The following is an 18974-nucleotide window of genomic DNA, read 5'->3' on the forward strand; positions in this document are numbered from 1 at the left end:
GTTGTTATGTAGTACAGGATAAGGAAGAGCTCAAGACCGTCATTACCCAGGGGATCACACACACACACACACACACACACACACATATATTTTTTCACCAAAAATTACATCACTTTCTTCTGCCTACTCCCCAAGTTCTCCCCACACTTAAATTGTTAGCTTCTTTTTCTTTTATTATACTTGTTGCTTGTGTGTACACAAATTCAAACCTCTGGATCCATTTTTGTTGTTTGTGTGTACGGTTTCAAGACTGATCATGCTACATTGGAGAACCAATACCCCATATTAACTTCACCCATGGGAGAGGGTAATTTTTCTTCTATTAAAAAACATTTGTAAATGTGAGGTTTGGATCTAGTGCTCCTCAGTAAAACTTTACCACGTGACACGACATATTTGGTAAAGGCAGACATGGGTCTGCAAAGGACACATGGAGGGACAAGCTAAATAACCTCTTCAGATTGTGTTAGAATAATTTTGTCTGCACGTGACCACATTGACTGTCTTCTATTTTGATAAGCAAATGGTCAGATATAGGAATAATTCTTGAGCCTATTTCTGGTGCCTTAAGGATTACTTTTTCTGGTTCTCTAAAAGGCACAGTGGTTGTCAATCAAAACGACTCCCAGAAAGTTAAGATATATTTCTTTTCATTACATACACTAAAGCCAAAATATTTGCTTTGCATCTGGGAGCCATCCAAATGCCCGAAGCTATGAACACAAACACCAGCCATCTCTTTTTCTATGCATTAGCTCAGAACATCTCCATGGACTATCTTTCCAAACAAAGTTTGTATTAGAGTTGTATGGGGTTGTTTGGGAAGCAGTCAAGAGTTCAATAGTAAAGAGTTCACTGAGACATGATATGGTGATTCAATAAGGAGAAGAGCTTGTGTGCAGTCCTAACATTGCGAGTCACATCCTTCCACCCCAACAAGGAAGCAAGGGAGGACTGACTCCAAAGAATCGTCCTTCTACTTCCACCTCCATACACACACACAGGAACACACATACACACACAGGAACACATAAGCACACAGAAATACACACATATAAACACACACATATGCGTATACACAGAAATACACATATACACAGAAACACATACTCACACATGCACTCACATACACTCACACACTCTCACATGTACATTCATACACACACACATACCCTTACACACATATACACACTTACACACATATACTCACACATATATATTCACACACATATACACTTACACAGTCATTCATGCACACATACACTCACACACAGGAACCCACACATACACAGAAACACACACACTCACACATATACACAAAACCAAAACCACATACACTCACAAACATATATTCACACATACATAAACTTACATACACATAACTAATTAATTAAAAGGCATGAAGTGTAAGCAATCAGGCTATTTCCATGCGTTTATGCATGAAAAAGTACAGTTTATTTCTGCTCCATGAATAAGTAGCTAGATTGGGAAGTTTTCTAAGAAATAGCCATGTGTTCTAGAAAAATCACTGAAAATATAAATCTGTTTACATTTGGAAAGATGACAGTATAAGGGAACACATCAAGGGTCCCTTCCCAGTCTAAACCACAAGTACAGATACAAAGTCAACGAAAACACTAAAAGGCACCATTGTGAAACAATAACGAATAAAGAGATAATAATGAGCCAGTCATGGCCTCAGCAGGAAACAGATGTTACCCTCCACAGGGTTTAAACTGTAAGGAAATAAATGAGAGGAACATTTGTGGAGGTATAGCCGGGATTAACACAATTAATAAGGGTGGGTGAGGAATATGGAACCAGTGACAGGGGACACCTTAGGAGGAGAGAAGGCAGCCACCACACAACATCAGGAAGAGCTCAAACTCCCTCAAACTCAGCGTGTCAACACTGAGTCAGCTTTCTAAAACCCAAATCCATTTCCATTTCCAAACTCACTACTCCAGCTGCTTTATCCACGCATGGATTCACAGGCGCACGCGCGCGCGCGCGCGCGCGCACACACACACACACACACACACACACACACACACACGGCTCCTATTACCCAGGAGCTCTGAGTTTACTATAGGGATTCAGTGTGTGGCAGGTCACTGTCCTTCTCATGCTGGCACACATTTTCCTTACCTTCTCTTCCCCCCCCTTCTAGCAAAGACCAGGTCTTTAATCCTCCATACATACTGATATTTCTTTGTAACCACTGGACTTAACATGGGTCTCAATCCCTAACCTGGGTCCCCATTCTTGAGCAAAGTTACAAACTTCTGTCACAAGCAATACTTCCTTGGGAGCAACCTGTGAACCATCTGGTATGCACTCTGCCAGCAACAAGGGTTATATGTGGGTGACAATAACCCTTGGTGACAATCCTTCACTGCTCAGCTATAATATGATTTCACACACATGCTATATGGCACTTGCTTGGCTGGTGAAGTGTGTTTTTTCTTTGCCAGGCTTTAGCTTAGGAGATACTGTCTATTAATATAGAAGAGATGAACAAAGGCTTAAAATATTCACTCCGGGCTGCATACATCTTTGAACACTCTAGTAATCTTTCATCTGATCTAGGTGCCTTCGATCTTTACTCCAGAGCACAAACACTTGCGTCACGGAGCCTAGGTGTTACCACCCAAGTCCCGTACTTGATGGTTTATCTAGCTCAAACAACTCGTAGCTTCTTATTGACATATGGAGTATGGAAATATGTATTTACTCTTTAATTCACCGCTAAACATGCAATATAACTGATGTAAGACCTAGCTGACTCATAGGAAGTCATATCTATGGCTTTGACATTTGCAGAAATATATAATAAATATCAATGCTAACACAAAATATTATATATTCTCTTCAATTATATAACTGATGCCACCCCTTACTTTTAAGATTTTTATCCAATTTGCAAGTTCCGTATAAGTAACCCTGTTGATCTATGCTGTGACAATAAATTTAAATAAATGTTTTAGAAAACATAACTTAGTTTTCCATTAAAAGTTTATTTATTGTCTAATCATTTGGTAGAACTGACTATGAATTTGAATCCAAGAATATCAGACATTATGGACTCCACCTTGAGACTCCTATGTGGCCTCAGAAAATGCAGTTATGAAATAAGAGAACATGGCAGTCCATCCGATGTTCTACATAAGACCTGATTTTCCTGATACAATCTCTGTCTAGGTTTTCTAGTACTTATTTCGTGTTTGCTAAGGCTATGTTAGGACCAGGTGCTATACGAGAACTTCAAAGCACCATCTCACTTTATGCCCAGCACTGTGGTAGGCTGGAGGAACAAACAACTCAGAACACAGAAATGGTGGCATCTTGCTCACCAGCGGCAGTACAAGCGGCTTGCTTTCAACTGATTTCTTTTGATGACAAGTTCTCAGAGATAAGTAGAATCAATACTCAAATAAAAATAAAGCAGATAGAACAGCAATATCCCTTTCAATGGGAATGCTCAGTATGCAATTGTCCCAAGGAGATGCATACAATACTGTAAACGTGGTATCACTGCTACCCGTGTTTGATGCTGACCACGCGTGATGAGAAATGACTCCTCGGCTCTCTTATCACCACAGAAAACCTACTGAAGTTTTAGACTGAGAAAGCTGTTGTTTGTTTACTGCTTTGATTCTGAAGAGTCCAAAAGTTCAGGACTGCCATTCAATAGCTAAGGCTCAATTGTAATGAGTTAATAGTCTTCCTTTTAACCGTGTCTCCAGAAAGCACCATAAAGAAGGTGTCTGAAGTCCTGGTACATAGATGATAATCACCATCTATGGAAAAAAACCATCTTTCTGGTCATCCCCAAATTCAATGCAAATGATGTTCAAGTCACTTGGGAAGTTCTTCTTTCTCCCTTGACAGTAGCAGTTTGCCTCAATACTGAGGCAAAAAAATGCCTCAGTATGCATTTATTGAATTTCATAAAAAGGATAGAATTGGTATGTTTTTTTTTCTCAAATCTGAAACTCATCCTTTTTTAAAATTGTAATAACTACCTCTAAATGAATTTTCAGGAAAAAAAATGGTGTACATGCTTCCAACCCCTTTCTGTCTCTGTCTTTCTGTCTCTCTGTCTGTCTCTCTGTCTGTCTCTCTCTCTCTTTTGCTTTCTCTCCCTCTCTCACACACACATGTGCACACATGCATATATACACACACATACACACAAATACACACACACACACACAGTGGATATCACTTTGTGCATTACATGAAAGCCCAAACATCTTTGCTTTCTGGTCAGGATATGTTACCAAAATGCTGTCTGTACTGCAGCATAGAGCAGGCTAGACCTCCAATAAATCCGGAGACCATCGTTGCTGAAAATAAAAGGTAAATCTTTCTTCTTTAAAATCAGAAAATTTTCTTCCTACATTTAATCCAAATCAGTTACATGGCAGTTAAGATGAACTAAATTGAGGTCATGCCCCTTATTCTCTTTAACTTCACAATGTGTGTATGAGTTTATGAGCAGATGCTTAGACTTTAAGATCCTAAAATATCATCATGCTGTACTCTCTCCAAAGAACTGGATTCCATGAACCCTATAACAGGAGTTCTATTCAAACTGCCTTGGAAATGACGATTGTGATCCACTGGCAGGTTAGTTACCAGATCACAACCTCCTTTCAACACCTTCTCCTCATAGAGTCTTAAAGCCATGCACAACTCTCACTAAGAATAGTAGGTATATGTGCGAAGCCAAACCAAAAGGGAACAAACCCCAATTCAGCCAAGTCCTTGAATCTCTTACCAGCCATGTTCTGTGGCCACAAACAGCCTTCCTACATCCTTTTGTGGTTGGTAGTAAGATAACAGCACTAACCACACTTCATTACTAACTAGAATTGGGGTTATAATTTCTCCCTTCTGGAGAGCTGATGGAGACCACAGGTGGGCTGTGAAGACTCCTCAGAGGTGAGATAAGGCATAGAGAGTCACTTTGCAACCATAAACACTGCATAGGATCTTTCAAGTTCAAGACACTAACAAGAAATCCATGTGCAGAATACGAAGGAGGACATGCACACATGTTTTCTTTTACCTCCCTTTCTCAAGTTACATCAAAATCCCTGCATCTTCTTTTACCAGTTCTTGCCTTTCTAAAAGATAGAAAAGAGTTGGCCTTGAATAACCTTATAAAGAAGTATGCAGGAGCAGGCATTTATAATTTCCCTTTAAAGCAGAATTTTAAAATGCCATCACATTAACTAAAATGATCCTTGGTAGTAGTTCTCCATGCATTCATTCTTTCAGTCACTGTTCTGTGGGTACCTACTGTATGCTACGTCTTGTTCTAAATGGTCTGCATACCAGAGTGCAGACATAAGTCCAGCGATATGTGAGACAAAGCCTGTGCTCAGAGCTTGTGATAGCAGAGGGTTTGTCTTGAATGAGACAGAAAGGCAGTCAGTGCTGTAGGAAGACACAGAGAAGCCTCAAGTAGATCTTGCTGTTGGCCTAGGAAACTGTAAGCTGCTGGTCATTGTGAGACATCCTGTATATGGGTCAGGTACACTTGTAGCTTTCTCTTGGATGGTCTTGATTTTGAACTAGGGAGAAAAAAGAGAACTTTCAGTTGTCTAGAGTGACCACGGTGGGAGTCATAGTTTAGCCAATGGTCATCACCTGAGATAGCAATCTGACTTTCTGCAAGTCTGACTCACAGCAAGTTGCTTTCCAGAGTTAGTCAGACTAGATGAGGATTTTGATTTCTGGGAATGTTACCAAAGGTGTGGCCCCAAGTCTTCTTCCTATAGATGATATAGCCATTTTCAGTTTGCTATGGGCTGTCTCATTAGAGACCAAAGGTAAGAAAACTACGTTGTCACAAAGCACAGAGCATCACACACGGCTTCTCTCTTTCTTGGCCACTTCCCTGTCTTGACTGATGTAATGAGTCAGGTTCATGCACTCTTTCTCTTAAGTATTAGCACTTCAAATCTTGAATCTCTTAGTATGGGCATGGAGACTATCAAACATCCATTCGTTTAAAATATGCATTGTAAGCTATTATTAAATTCCAGGCATACCATAGGTAGTAAATATGTAGTGGCAAACAAATTCATGCAAATTCACTGATTACAAAAATGGGAAACAGGTTTTGGAGGAAGAGTGCAATGATAGGTCATAATAATAATAATAATAAATGTATTGTTATTATTGTTATTGTTATTATTATATATGTAACATGGAGAAGGCAATGGGAGAAAGGGTCTGTGTGGAAAAAGAGAGCAGCTGAGACTTTTGAAGTATTGAGAGGGTATATGGCTTAGCTCAATGGTCACAATAACCATGAAGGTGGATGGAGAAGGCCACTTCCAGTCAATGCTTGTCAAATGATTAAACTAGCAAAGTGTACTAGCAGATATTTATTCAAAGATAGGCAACGGAAAAGACCAAGGGAGCATGAAGACTCCCAATCTTAAACATGCTACATTTCTAGTCTAAAAATGCTTTGGTAACAATGACATCTTGATTAATCAAGTTTGTGTGCTAAGGCCTTATTGGATAAGAGTCCTAACCATCATTTTGTCATACAGACTCTTAAGCTAAAGAGATGGCTCAGTTGTTAAGATGGCTCTTGATAGTTTCGCAGAAGAACAGATCTGATACTCTCTGGTTTCTTCAGGCACCTGCCCAGCACTCTCAGAGAGGCAACGCATACATGCAAATTGGAAGCGTTTTGTTTGTTTGTTTGTTTGGTTGGTTGGTTGGTTTGTTGTTGTTTCCATATAATCCATTTGAAAGCATTATTTAATAGACTGATGGCAAATTCTGTCCTAAAAAGCAGTGCAGTTGGGCCACTGGCAAGTCAGCCTTCTTGTTAATATTTGACTAGTCAATAGGAAAGCAATTTCATCCCTTCCTCAAGAGAAGGTCTGAGCAGAACCTTGTGCTTGTGGAGAAAATGGCTGAGTAGAACAACTAAGCCTCCCAGCTGTCTCAACTGACACCAGAAATGAGAATCCTGAGACAATTCCCTTTCCAGGCTGTATCCCTGCTGCCCTAGCATGGGGCAGGGAACTCTTTCCAGACTTTGCACTTGGCATAATCTAATCTGAAAACTTCCACAGTAAAAGCTCCAAATACTTGATGGAGGCTTTCCTCCACCAGAGCCAAATGTTTCATAAAGAGGCTCTGGCAGAACTTGACCAATACAGATGCAGATGCTCACAGTCAACCATTGGACTGAGCACGTGGTCCCCATTGGAAGATTTAGAGAAAGGACTGAAGGAGCGGAAGGGGTTTGCAAACCCATAGGAAGGACAACAGTATCAACCAACCAGACCCCCCAGAGCTCCTAGGGACTAAACCACCAACCAAAGGGTACACATGGAGAGACCCATGGCTCCAGCCACATATGTAGCAGAGGATGGCCTTATCTGACATCAATGGGAGGGGAGGCCCTTGGTCCTGTGAAGGCTTGGTGCCCCAGCATAGGGGAATGCCAGGGCAAGGAGGTGGTGGTGGGTGGGTGGGGAACATCCTCATAGAAGCAGGGGTAAGGGGGATTGGAGAGGGGAAACTGGGAAGTGGGATAATATTTGAAATGTAAATACATAAAATAACCATTTTTTTAAAAAGATAAAAACAAATCAATTAAATTTTTGAGCGAGAGAGAGAGTTAGAGAGAGAGATTTTCTCTCCTGTAGCCCAACAAAGTTTGGGCAGAGAGGCCAGAGAGATTACTCAGTAGGAAAAACACCTATCATAACTCCCAATGACGTGAGTTTGATCCTCAGAACCTATATAGTAAAAAGAGACAGTGATTCTTGAAGCTTCCCTCTCACCTCCACAAAATTCTATGACACGATGCAAATCAGAGAAGTCTGGACAGAGACAATAGGAGCAGTATCCAGATTTCATTGAGCTGCTTGGGTACCTGCATTAAAATATCATATTGTGTCCTTGAATATGCACAATTATGATATGCTAAGTGATATTTCATATATTTAGTGACATGGAAATGCTACCGCTCTGATTTGAACATTACACATTACGTACATATGGTAAATTATCACACTGTAACCTATTAGTTATGCAAGTTAAATAAAATTTCAAGTAGAGTCTTCCTGTTCTTTCACTTTTCTTCACACATACTCCTAACCATCCCTGAAGCTTTTTCATATGGGTCTAGCACTTTTCTTGTTTTGAGACTGGGCTTTTTCTTTTTAGCCCAGACTGGGCTTGAGTTTGTGACCCTCCTGCATCAACCTTACAAGTTCTGATGTGTGATACCATATCTGCATCTAAGTCTCAGTCCTTAGAGAATGTGAGCCATTCACTAACCTAGTCTTTCCAAAGTGTCGAAACCTATTATTTGGGTTAGCAAAATATTATTGTCTTTTTCTTTTTGTTTGTTTGTTTTTCAGCCACCCAGTATAGTTGTGACAAATGTGGCATAGTCATTCAACTACACTGCAGAGTCCATCATACACAAGTCACTGTGTGGGGCGGTGGGCCGTGAGAGGAAGACTGGTAAGGCTGAGCTAAAGTTGGAAACCCTGGAGACCCTCAAGGGATGGTAGGAGCTTTCCCTGCTCCTGGAACCAGGCCCCTGTCACATAGCCACAACAACCCCTCCTCAGCCTTTCCCCTCCTCCCACCCACCCCCGTAAAGAGGTTTGTAGCCATCAGTCACTGTAGGGTCAGCACCTGAAGCCCTTCCACACATGTAGATGAGGTATTTCCAACCTCTAAAAACCAGGCCAATAGGAAGCACCTACTGTCAGATCCCAACCCACACCAAAACTGTATATAAAGATCCTATCCAGAAGGAATAAATGCGTGTGAGAATTACTCCATTGTCTGAGAGCTTCTGTCATAAGAACTGTAACACTGCCACCAGGGAAGAGATCTGCTCTCCTGAAATGCCCCCAGAGGCTTCCCCCAACACCCCTTGCTGGCTAGTCAACCTCCCTCCTGCTCAGCCTCCCCTGACTTAGTGCAGAGTGACTGATCTTGGAGTGAAAGCAGCTATGACAGTGACAGCAGCAATCCCCCTGCCCCGCTCTGCTCACTTCTCTCACCTTGCACCTGAACCCTTGCACCTGGCCTGGCCAGAGTTCTCCCTAAAAAGCCTCTGGTACGCAGGCGCACAGCACTGGCAAAATCAAAGCGATCAGAGAACAACATCTGCCTGAGATTAGGGCTTCTTAAACTTACGACCCCTTGTAACTCAAGACATATAAGGATATAAACAGGCATATTTATATATGAGTTAAACATTAACTGATCATAAATCATAAGAGCTTTTAGTTTTAAACCAATTCCTTGTTATTCTTATAATTTTGATTGGAGAACAAAGCAAACCAAACGAATGCCAAGCTTATTCATGTTTACATAAATAGTTTGGTTTTGGCTAAATAGTTTTTTAAAAAATCCTCAACATTTTCCAGTTAATCACTACTTAAATGATTTTACAATCGTGTACCTTCACAGGCCTGGGTGCTGAGAACACCACCTTACATAAGTATATGATATACAGATGTGAAAGACCAGTTCAGAGAGTCTGTCTCAGTTTTTTTATAGACAAGTAATTTGTGTTGGGACACAGAAGCTTGACCCACACAAGAAAGAGAAGGATGGGGAGTCAGAGAGATGCTTCTGTGGGGAAAATTGGAAGATGGGTTTCAAGACAAGTCAACGGAAGCAAGGCAGTCTCGTGGCACAGTCTGTGGAGAAGTGTACATCCTAAGATTCTAACATCCCTTTCTGTTGTTTCCTGACACTGAATCACTAGTGTTTTGCCTACCCTGGGATGAAGGGGAATCTATTGTTTTCTCTTTATAAAGGGAAATACCAGACTTTCTCAATCCCTCTGAATCCTTTAGAAGTAAAAACCTGGGATTGGGGAAATGGTTCAGTGGTTATACATACGGACGTACACACACAAATCTAAAAATATGTTTTAAAAAACTCATTAAAAAGAACAGAAACCTAAGGAACAAAGTTAGGCTTCAGCTTAGACTGCTTTCCACGGACATAGAAGATCCTTGGGGTATTCCTTTACTGACTTGTGGCTTAGAGTTTACATCTTCCCTTGTAGATGCCCTTTTTTCTTTGTTTCTGTAGACTCCTCACTGGCCACAGATTGTGGCTTCACGTGTTACCAAATGCTGCCACCTCTTCTCCTCGTGTGCTATTTACATGACCGATTTGCTACTGAGGCAGTGACTGAAGAAAAAATATTTCAGATCTGAGGACTAATTCTCATTGATCATCAAATCCAGGCTAGCCCTTGTGAGCCTCATCAAAGATTGTCATGACCCAGATCCTATTGAAATTTGTGACTGCTTTCAGATCACTCACACAAACATTAGACACTTAGAACTACTTTCAATTCTCTCAGAACCCAGTGTGTGCAAGCCTTCTTGGCTTGTTTTAGTCTTTCAGCCTCTGTCTTTGGAAGTTCAGTATAGACATGCAGTCCTCTCAGAAGAAAGACCAGATGCAGCCCATGGACTCCTGGAAGGACCAGACTCCTGTCAGTCTGTTCCCACAGCACCCAACTCACTGCTAAGCCCATTTTGTTGAATGTCTTTTCCTGTCAGAATCCCTTAGTATTCTCTAAAATCCTCCAACATAGGCTACATGTTAATTCCCTGATTCCCCTCATGTATCATACTTACCACCCTGACTGACATATTCCTGTGCCCAGTGATTGTTGGACTGAACTGTATGAAAATAAGGAGAGGTTTTATGAAAAAGGTAAAGGTGGATAAAAATACAAGACCTGGAACTACACTCTCTGTTAAATTATGCATACAGCCACAATCTTCCTCCGGAATAAGTTCTGCCGCAATAAATGGAGGGAAATGTTTATTGCTTGTCAACCAGCTATCCACAACATTTCTACAAAAGGCCTATGATATCAATAACTACAATGACTGCTTCTTGAGAATAAAATCTAAATTTTCACATGCTGCTTTTTCTAAAGCTCACAACAAGAGCTGCTGTTATCTGCATTTGACATGTGCAAAGCTGAGAGAACTCAAGTGTTTGCCCAATCACATCCACAAAATGTTCTCCAGACATCTGTCAAAGCACTTTCCAAAATGGCTACTTTGGGTACCGCTGACTACAACGTCGCTCTTTAAGTCACATTTGTTCTCCAGTGGAGAAACATTAACAAACATCAGCATCATCCAAGAGCCTACAGCATCCCATTGCAGCATGTTTTATTTGTGACTGTGGGGGATGCTACTTGAAGATTGGAAGCATCCATGAGCCACGCTTGTTCCCCACTGGACCCATCACAGCTGGGAGCACAGAGGTTATAGAAGTAAACTTGTTGGTTAATTGTGTATTTGAAGATTTTTAGTGGCAGTCTCGAGTGTGTCAGTTATATCTCTGTTCATGGAAGGCTATAAGTACTGTGCACAGCATATATTCACTGAAGAGCACAGAATATTTTTCTCTTCCAACTGTAAAACTCTTCAGTCCTCTACAGTTCCCTTGGCATGGAGACCCGGCGCCGTGACAGGATGTTCCATCCTTGTCTGGCATTCTGTGTAAAACACCATCATTCCTGTTAAAGTGGATTTTCCCAATTAAGTGCTGAACAAATTATTGGTGTCTTTTACATTAGCTGCTAAAGCTGCATTATCATTTTGCTGCTTCTGGCCACTTTGTTCCTGGGTACATTTCAGGATGCTGCAAAATATTGATGCTGCTCCTTACTTGTCTAACCAAGTAGTTCACTACCTGTATAGCATATGACCCAAACTTACAAAGATTTAAGACAGTGCTAACAAATTATCCAGGTCACAAATATCTTTGGAGATATTTAAATGTAGGGAAATGATAATTTTTAACTTCTTCCCTCCACAAAATAAATATGTTCTTTTGTATCTCAAGAAGTAGCTCCATAGGAACAATCTCCCCCACACTTCCTTTACCCACCTGTCAAAGTTCCACCTGCTTAGAGATTCTCAAGGAAACCCCATCCCTGCTTCCCTTGCTGAAGCCTCATGACTTACATAAAGGTCTGATAGCAGACCTTTATGGTGCTTTTCATGTTTTGTGTTTAAAAAAAAAAAAGAAAAGAAAAGGCCTTTTGCATGTGCCATCTGAAATTTCTGATATTTGACTGTATTTGAAAACAAATATAATAAGATTAGACTCTGGTTAGTGTTCCTAGATAATGAGGCCAAATTGCATTTACTCCAAAATGCAGTTATGCTGAATAGAAGGCACACTACAATCCAAAATCAACTATAATTGGTTGTGTGTATCTGTATGCATTTGCACTATGCAATATGAACTTTGTGTCTTGTTTGGAAAATTTAATTTAAGATTAGGTTTTCCTATGCACCCTGGACTGGCCTTGAATTATTATCCTTCTACCTCAGCCTCTCAAGAGGTAGAAATACATATGTGCCAACACACCCAGCCTGGAAAATAGAAATGAATCTTTCACCTACTCTTAGATCTATTAAACATCTCCCTACTGGCTGCCTAAGGCAAATTGCAAACTTTACTAAATGATTTACATATAGCATCATTAAACTACAATAGCCAATTGTTTTTTCTATATGACAATCATGTGGTCTACTTACATTCTATGGCTTCATAGTCTTACCCACCTGTCAAAGTTCCACCTGCTTAGAGATTCTAACTGTGTACAGTTAGATATTGATTTTTTTTATTAATGCAGCATTCTAATGATAGAGTAAGAAACAAAGCAACTTGGTATTTAGGATGTTAAGAGAAAGACTTCCAATATTAAAGCTTGGTGTAGAAATCCCATATTTTAGAAGAGAAAGGGCACAAATTGTATTATGTCAATTTGATTCCCAAATATAAAATTTATTAACTGTCTGATCTTACTCTAATCTTTAAAATATGGAAATAAGCCATATACCTTGCATAGATGCCACAGATTTAAAAAGTGGGGTTTGGTAAGTTCTGGCATGAAAGAGACACCCAAGAACAACTATTTTCAAGCAGGATCCCCTCCCATCTTTATTCCTTCACTTCGCTTTTCATGGTAGCAAAGTAAATTTCCACATTTTCTGTATCCATTCTTCTGTGGAGGGACATCTGGGTTCTTTCCAGCTCCTGGCTATTAGAAATAAGGCTGCTATGAACATAGTGGAGCATGTGTCCTTATTACAAATTGGAACATCTTCTGGGTATATGCCCAGGAGTGGTATAGTAGGTCCTCAGGTAGTACTATGTCCAATTTTCTGAGGAACAGCCAAACTGATTTCCAGAATGGTTGTGCCTGCTTGCAATCCCACCAGCAATTGAGGAGTGTTCCTCTTTCTCCACATCGCCACCAGCATCTGCTGTCATCTGAGTTTTTTTTTATCTTAGCCATTCTGATTGGTGTGAGATGGAATCTCAGGGTTGTTTTGATTTGCATTTCCCTGATGACTAAGGGTGTTGAACATTTCTTTAGGTGCTTCTCAGCCATTCAGTGTTTCTCAGTTGAGAATTCTTTGTTTACTTCTGTACCACATTTTTTATTAGATATTTTCTTTATATGAATTTCAAATGATATCCCGAAAGTTCCCTATACCCTCCCCCCACTCTGCTTCCCTACCCACCCACTCCCACTTCTTGGCCCTGGCATTCCCCTGTACTGGGGCATATAAAGTTTGTAAGACCAAGGGGCCTCTCTTCCCAGTGATGGCCAACTAGGCCATCTTCTGCTACATATGCAGCTAGAGACACGAGCTCTAGGGGGACTGGTTAGTTCATATTGTTGTTCCACCTATAGGGTTCCAGACCCCTTCAGCTCCTTGGGTACTTTCTCTAACTTCTCTGTTGGGGGACCTGTGTTCCATCTTATAGATGACTGTGAGCACCCACTCCTGTATTTGCCAGGCACTGGCATAGCCTCACAAGAGGCAGCTATAACAGGGTCCCTTCAGCAAAATCTTGCTGGCATATGCAATAGTGTCTATGTTTGGTGGCTGATTATGGGATGGATCATCAGGTGGGGCAGTCTCTGGATAGTCCATCCTTTTGTCTTAGGTCCAAACTTTGTCTCTGTAAATCCTTTCATGGGAATTTTGTTCCCTATTCTAAGGAGGAATGAAGTATCCACATGTTGGTCTTCCCTCTTCTTGATTTTCTTGTGTTTTGCAAATTGTATCTTGGGTGTTCTATGTTTCTGGACTGATATCCACTTATCAGTGAGTGCATATCTAATGACTTCTTTTGTGATTGGGTTACCTCACTCAGGATGATATCCTCCAGATACATCCATTTGTCCAAGAATTTCATAAATTCATTGTTTTTAATAGCTGAGTACTACTCCATTGTGTAAATGTACCACATTTTCTGTATTCATCTTCTGTTGAGGGGCATCTGGGTTCTTTCCAGCTTCTGGCTATTATAAATAAGGCTGCTATGAACATAGTGGAGCATGTGTCCTTATTACCAGTTGGAACTTCTTCTGGTTATATGCCCAGGAGAGGTATTGCTGGAACTTCTGGTAGTATTATGTCCAATTTTTTGAGGAACCTACAGACTGACTTCCACCTCATACCAGTCAGAATGGCTAAGATCAAAACTTCACGTGACAGCAGATGCTGGCGAAGATGTGGAGAAAGAGGAACACTCCTCCATTGTTGGTGGGATTGCAAGCTTGTATAAGCACTCTGTACCCCATTTTTTAATAGCGTTATTTTCTTAGGCAAATGGATGGAACTAGAAAATAGCATCCTGAGTGAGGTAACCCAATAACAAAATAACATACATGATATGCACTCACTGATAAGGAGATATTAGCCTAGAAGCTCAGAATACCAAAAATACAATCCACAAACCACATGAAACTCAAGAAGAAGGAAGACCAAAGTACAGATACTTTGATCCTTCTTAGAAGGGGGAACAAAATCACCATGGAAGAAGTTACAGAGACAAGTGTGGAGTAGAGACTGAAAGAATGACAATTCCAGGACTGCCCCACATGGGGATCCATCCCATATACATTTACTAAATGCAGACATTATTGTGGATACCAACAAGTGCTTGCGACAGGAGCCTGATATAGCTGTCTCCTTTGAGAGCTTATCTCTGGCATGTTTACTGGGTGAATATAGGAGATTCAAGTGATTAAGCCAAACTTTAAACCTATGTCAGGAATTCAAGTACTTAATGACCTGCTACTTTCATGACCAGCTCTCAAATAAAGGCAGGACTTGGCTTTCTTGGAGTGTGCCAAGGAATGTTCTTGGTTTCTGCCATGATCCTGAGCCCCAGAAGAAGATACGGAAGAAGATACAGTTGTTTTTCATGAGAAGAGAATTGAAAAACGTTCTCATTTCTTCCACGTGTGCTCTCTTTCTTTCCTTGTATTTATGTGTATTTATCCATCAATTGCTGTCCCTTTGACTCCAAACAGACATTTCAGAAAAATCCTTTGACGTTTAGACACAGACGCAGACCCTCCGTGACCAAACAAAGCCATGGACCCCAACTCTCCATCCACCACAGTTAACCTCCTATTAGTGTCCCCCAATATTCATTGAATTAAAAAAGGGTTGCTATTCCTTCTAATTCTGTTTTCCTCACACTCTGCATCCAACCTAACAGGAATTCTATCTATTCAACATCTAGAATGTATCCTGAAGTCTACAAACCTCTCTATCTCTACTATTTGAAATGTACTTCTGCCCAACATATTCTGACATTACTTCATCCTCTCTTAGTTATGCTGCACAATGTCAGGATACTACTGGCTGGGAAACTTACTGGCTGACAATCTGGAGGCTGAAATATCCAGCACTGAAGTGTCAGCATCTGGCAAGGACTGTCCAGTTGCATCACCCCATTGCAGAAAGAGAAAAGGAACAAGAAAGGCAGGGCCAATGGTAGCTGTGGTGTTTGAATACGAATGACCCCTACAGACATATATTTGAGTGCTTGGTCCCTGATGATCAGAACTATTTGGGAATTATTAGGAGGTACAGACTTGTTGGAGGTGTGTTATTGGAGACAGGTTTTCAGATTTCAAATGCTCATTCTGTTCTCAGTTGGTGCTCTCCATTTTGTGGTTGTGTCTCCATATGCCAACTCTCAGCCTTGACTCCAGGGCCGTCTTTGGTGCCTGCTACCACACTCCTCACCATGGTGGTTATAGAGTCTATCCATCTGAAACTGTAGTTCCCAAATAATCTCTGTTTTTATAGATTGTCTTGATAGAAGCTAATCATGACACTGGTATTTAGTTACAGCATTAGTTACCACTTTGTAGCTTGACCTTCATGCTTTATCATCCCACAAAGCCTCACTGCATTTTAAGGTTTTTATTATTCTTTCCTCTCCTGTTGTATTGAATCTTTGAGGATTGCATACTATGCATTTTGATCATATTCACTCCTTCGTCTAAATCCTCTCAGATCCAGTCCCCTTCCTACTCACCCAATTTGTGTCTTCATTTTCTTTTAAACCATCTAGTCCATTTTGTGCTGACTCTTGGGTGCATGGCCATTTAATAAAGCATAGTCAACCTAATCTAGATCTCATTGTTAAAAAAAAAAAGACTTTCCCTCTCCTGACAGCTATCATCCACCAATAGCTCCTCAGATCAGGGTAGGAGTTGGTGACCATTTCCCACCACCATACTGGGGGTTTTATTGAGGGGCTTGAGTTTATACAGGTCTTGTGCTTGTCACAACTACTACAAGTTCCTCTGTCTACCCACCCTGTCATGTCTAGAAAGCAGTTTCCTTTTAGACATCACTCTGTCTCTTACAGTCTTTCTTCCCTGGTTTCCTCGATGATCTCTGGGCCTTGGGAGGAAGAGCCTTGATATAGATGTCTCAATTACAGTTGAGAAATCCACATTTTTCCAGTTTTCTGTACCTTGGCTAGTTGTGAATCTGTTTATCATCATCTGAGAATAAGTTATTAGAAGTCAGTTAAATACTATGTCCATTTAGGAGAATAATAGTGATAAGTTCTCTCCTGGGGGCCTATGTCCTGTCTAAACACAGGCTCTTAGCCCTGATAACCTTGTCAGCTGTGGGTTCAATCTTGTGAAGTGGATCTTAAATCCAAACGGAAACTGATATTTTACTCCCACGATAATCGTGTCCTATTGTGTCAGTGGACATGTCTGGAGATATTTGTCCTTACTGTAACTTCATAGTCATACAAGATTCATGATCATTTCTCTCTTCCTATACCATGTGTAGCACCTTCCAATATCCAGCAGTCTGGAAGCAAGCCAGCCATTACTGATGAAGCAGCTAGCTCAATACTAGCTTGATTTGCCTAAGTTCTATGACTCACGTTTGGAGTGTCAAGAATGGGTTACTTCCTTTGGAATTATTGACCACTGAGATCTTATAGATCTTCAGACATTACAGGCTATTGCTGATGCTCTTGGTTACCCCAATGGAATTTGACAGGAAGCTTCACTTCTTAATATTGTTACAATAGCAATTAATTGCTGGCTGACTTTTGGCCAAAGCAAACCTGCAACACAGCATTTCACATGCCAGGATTGTTAAAAAAAAAAACAAAAATAATTTGGATCATTCTATTACTGCTATAGATGATACAGATGAGCTTCAACAATTTTCCGTCAAACTTAAAATACAAAGCTTAGTTCTTAGTCTCTCTCTCTCTCTCTCTCTCTCTCTCTCTCTCTCTCTCTCTCTCTCTCTGTGTCTCTCTCTGTCTTCTGACCAACATGCCGATATTTCTTTCCCAAGTCACCAACCTTCAGTGGTCTCCCTTCTTGCTCTTAAATGTACCAAGTCTCAAAGGCTTTACAAAAGTCTTTGAACCACTGATTGAACCAATTTCAACAGGTGAGATCCAAATGGCCACATGGGAGACCCCGGCTCTATGAGACCTGTGGGGTTTTGTTACCATTTAGAAGCATCTTTTATTTGCTATTATAATAGTATGTGATTGTTTGATAAGTATTGTGCCAATTGATTTGTTTTCCTTTTGAACCTTCAACTGTCAGTTTTGCCCATTTATCATCTTTCCCAGGATCCCTAGTTGTTGAATGGAATAAGGGGTTTCAACATGATGCTCACACACATGTACCTTGCTCATATTTAACCTTCCTATTATCCTGGCCTAGGACCTCTCCACATGGTTCATTTTCTTTATCTTTCTGATGGAGTTTTGTAAATGAATTCTCCATCTGATGGCAGATCACACAATGAAGAAGACATACACAAAGGCATCTGTCAGTTCCATTCACAGGCACTGCAATTATCCACAAGCACAGGACTCTGGTGGGCCCATGGTCTACAGGAGTTGAGTATGATTCAACGTGAGTACAAGGTGAGCATGTGACACCTAGAGCTGAGTCACAAGGGATACTGACTCCCCAAGAAATAGCATGTCAACCAAATACAAGGCCTTTTTTCAAAAACTGGAAAAAGACAATTTGTTCTCAAAAGAAACATCAGTAGCTGAGTGTGGTGATACATGCCTGGGGTATCAGCCCTTGAAAAACTTTGGCAAGAAAAGAGTAAGTTTGAAGTCAGAATGGGCTCTGTAGTGAAACCCTGCCTCAAAAAAGAAAAAATTCCAAAGAGGGGAGAAGATAAAAAGAGAGGGTGAAAGCCACCAAAATAGTGTTGTCTGGCACAAGTGGCAAGGAGAGTTAAAGGCATGCGAACCAATTGTGTTCCATGTTTGCAATGTCTACGAAGATTGAAATACATATCCACACATTCCTGTATACAACTATGTAATAAAGCACTGCATAATTTTGATACTACCATATTTATAGGTTCTTATTTTTGCATCTTATAATGCATATAAAAATGAGGAGCACATTCATGCTGGCAACTTGAAGTTTTAATTTGCTTATTGTACAACAACATTAATTGGAACTGGGAAAAAAATCATGACCAATGAAGATCTTAGAACAAAAGGCAAACATTAGGCGATTCAGGGGCAACAAGTCGTCGTCGTCGTCGTCGTCGTCCTCCCCCTCCTCCCCCCTCCTCCTCCCC

The sequence above is a fragment of the Mus caroli genome, chromosome 3, assembly GCF_900094665.2.
Source record: "Mus caroli chromosome 3, CAROLI_EIJ_v1.1, whole genome shotgun sequence".
NCBI classification, from domain to species: domain Eukaryota; kingdom Metazoa; phylum Chordata; class Mammalia; order Rodentia; family Muridae; genus Mus; species Mus caroli.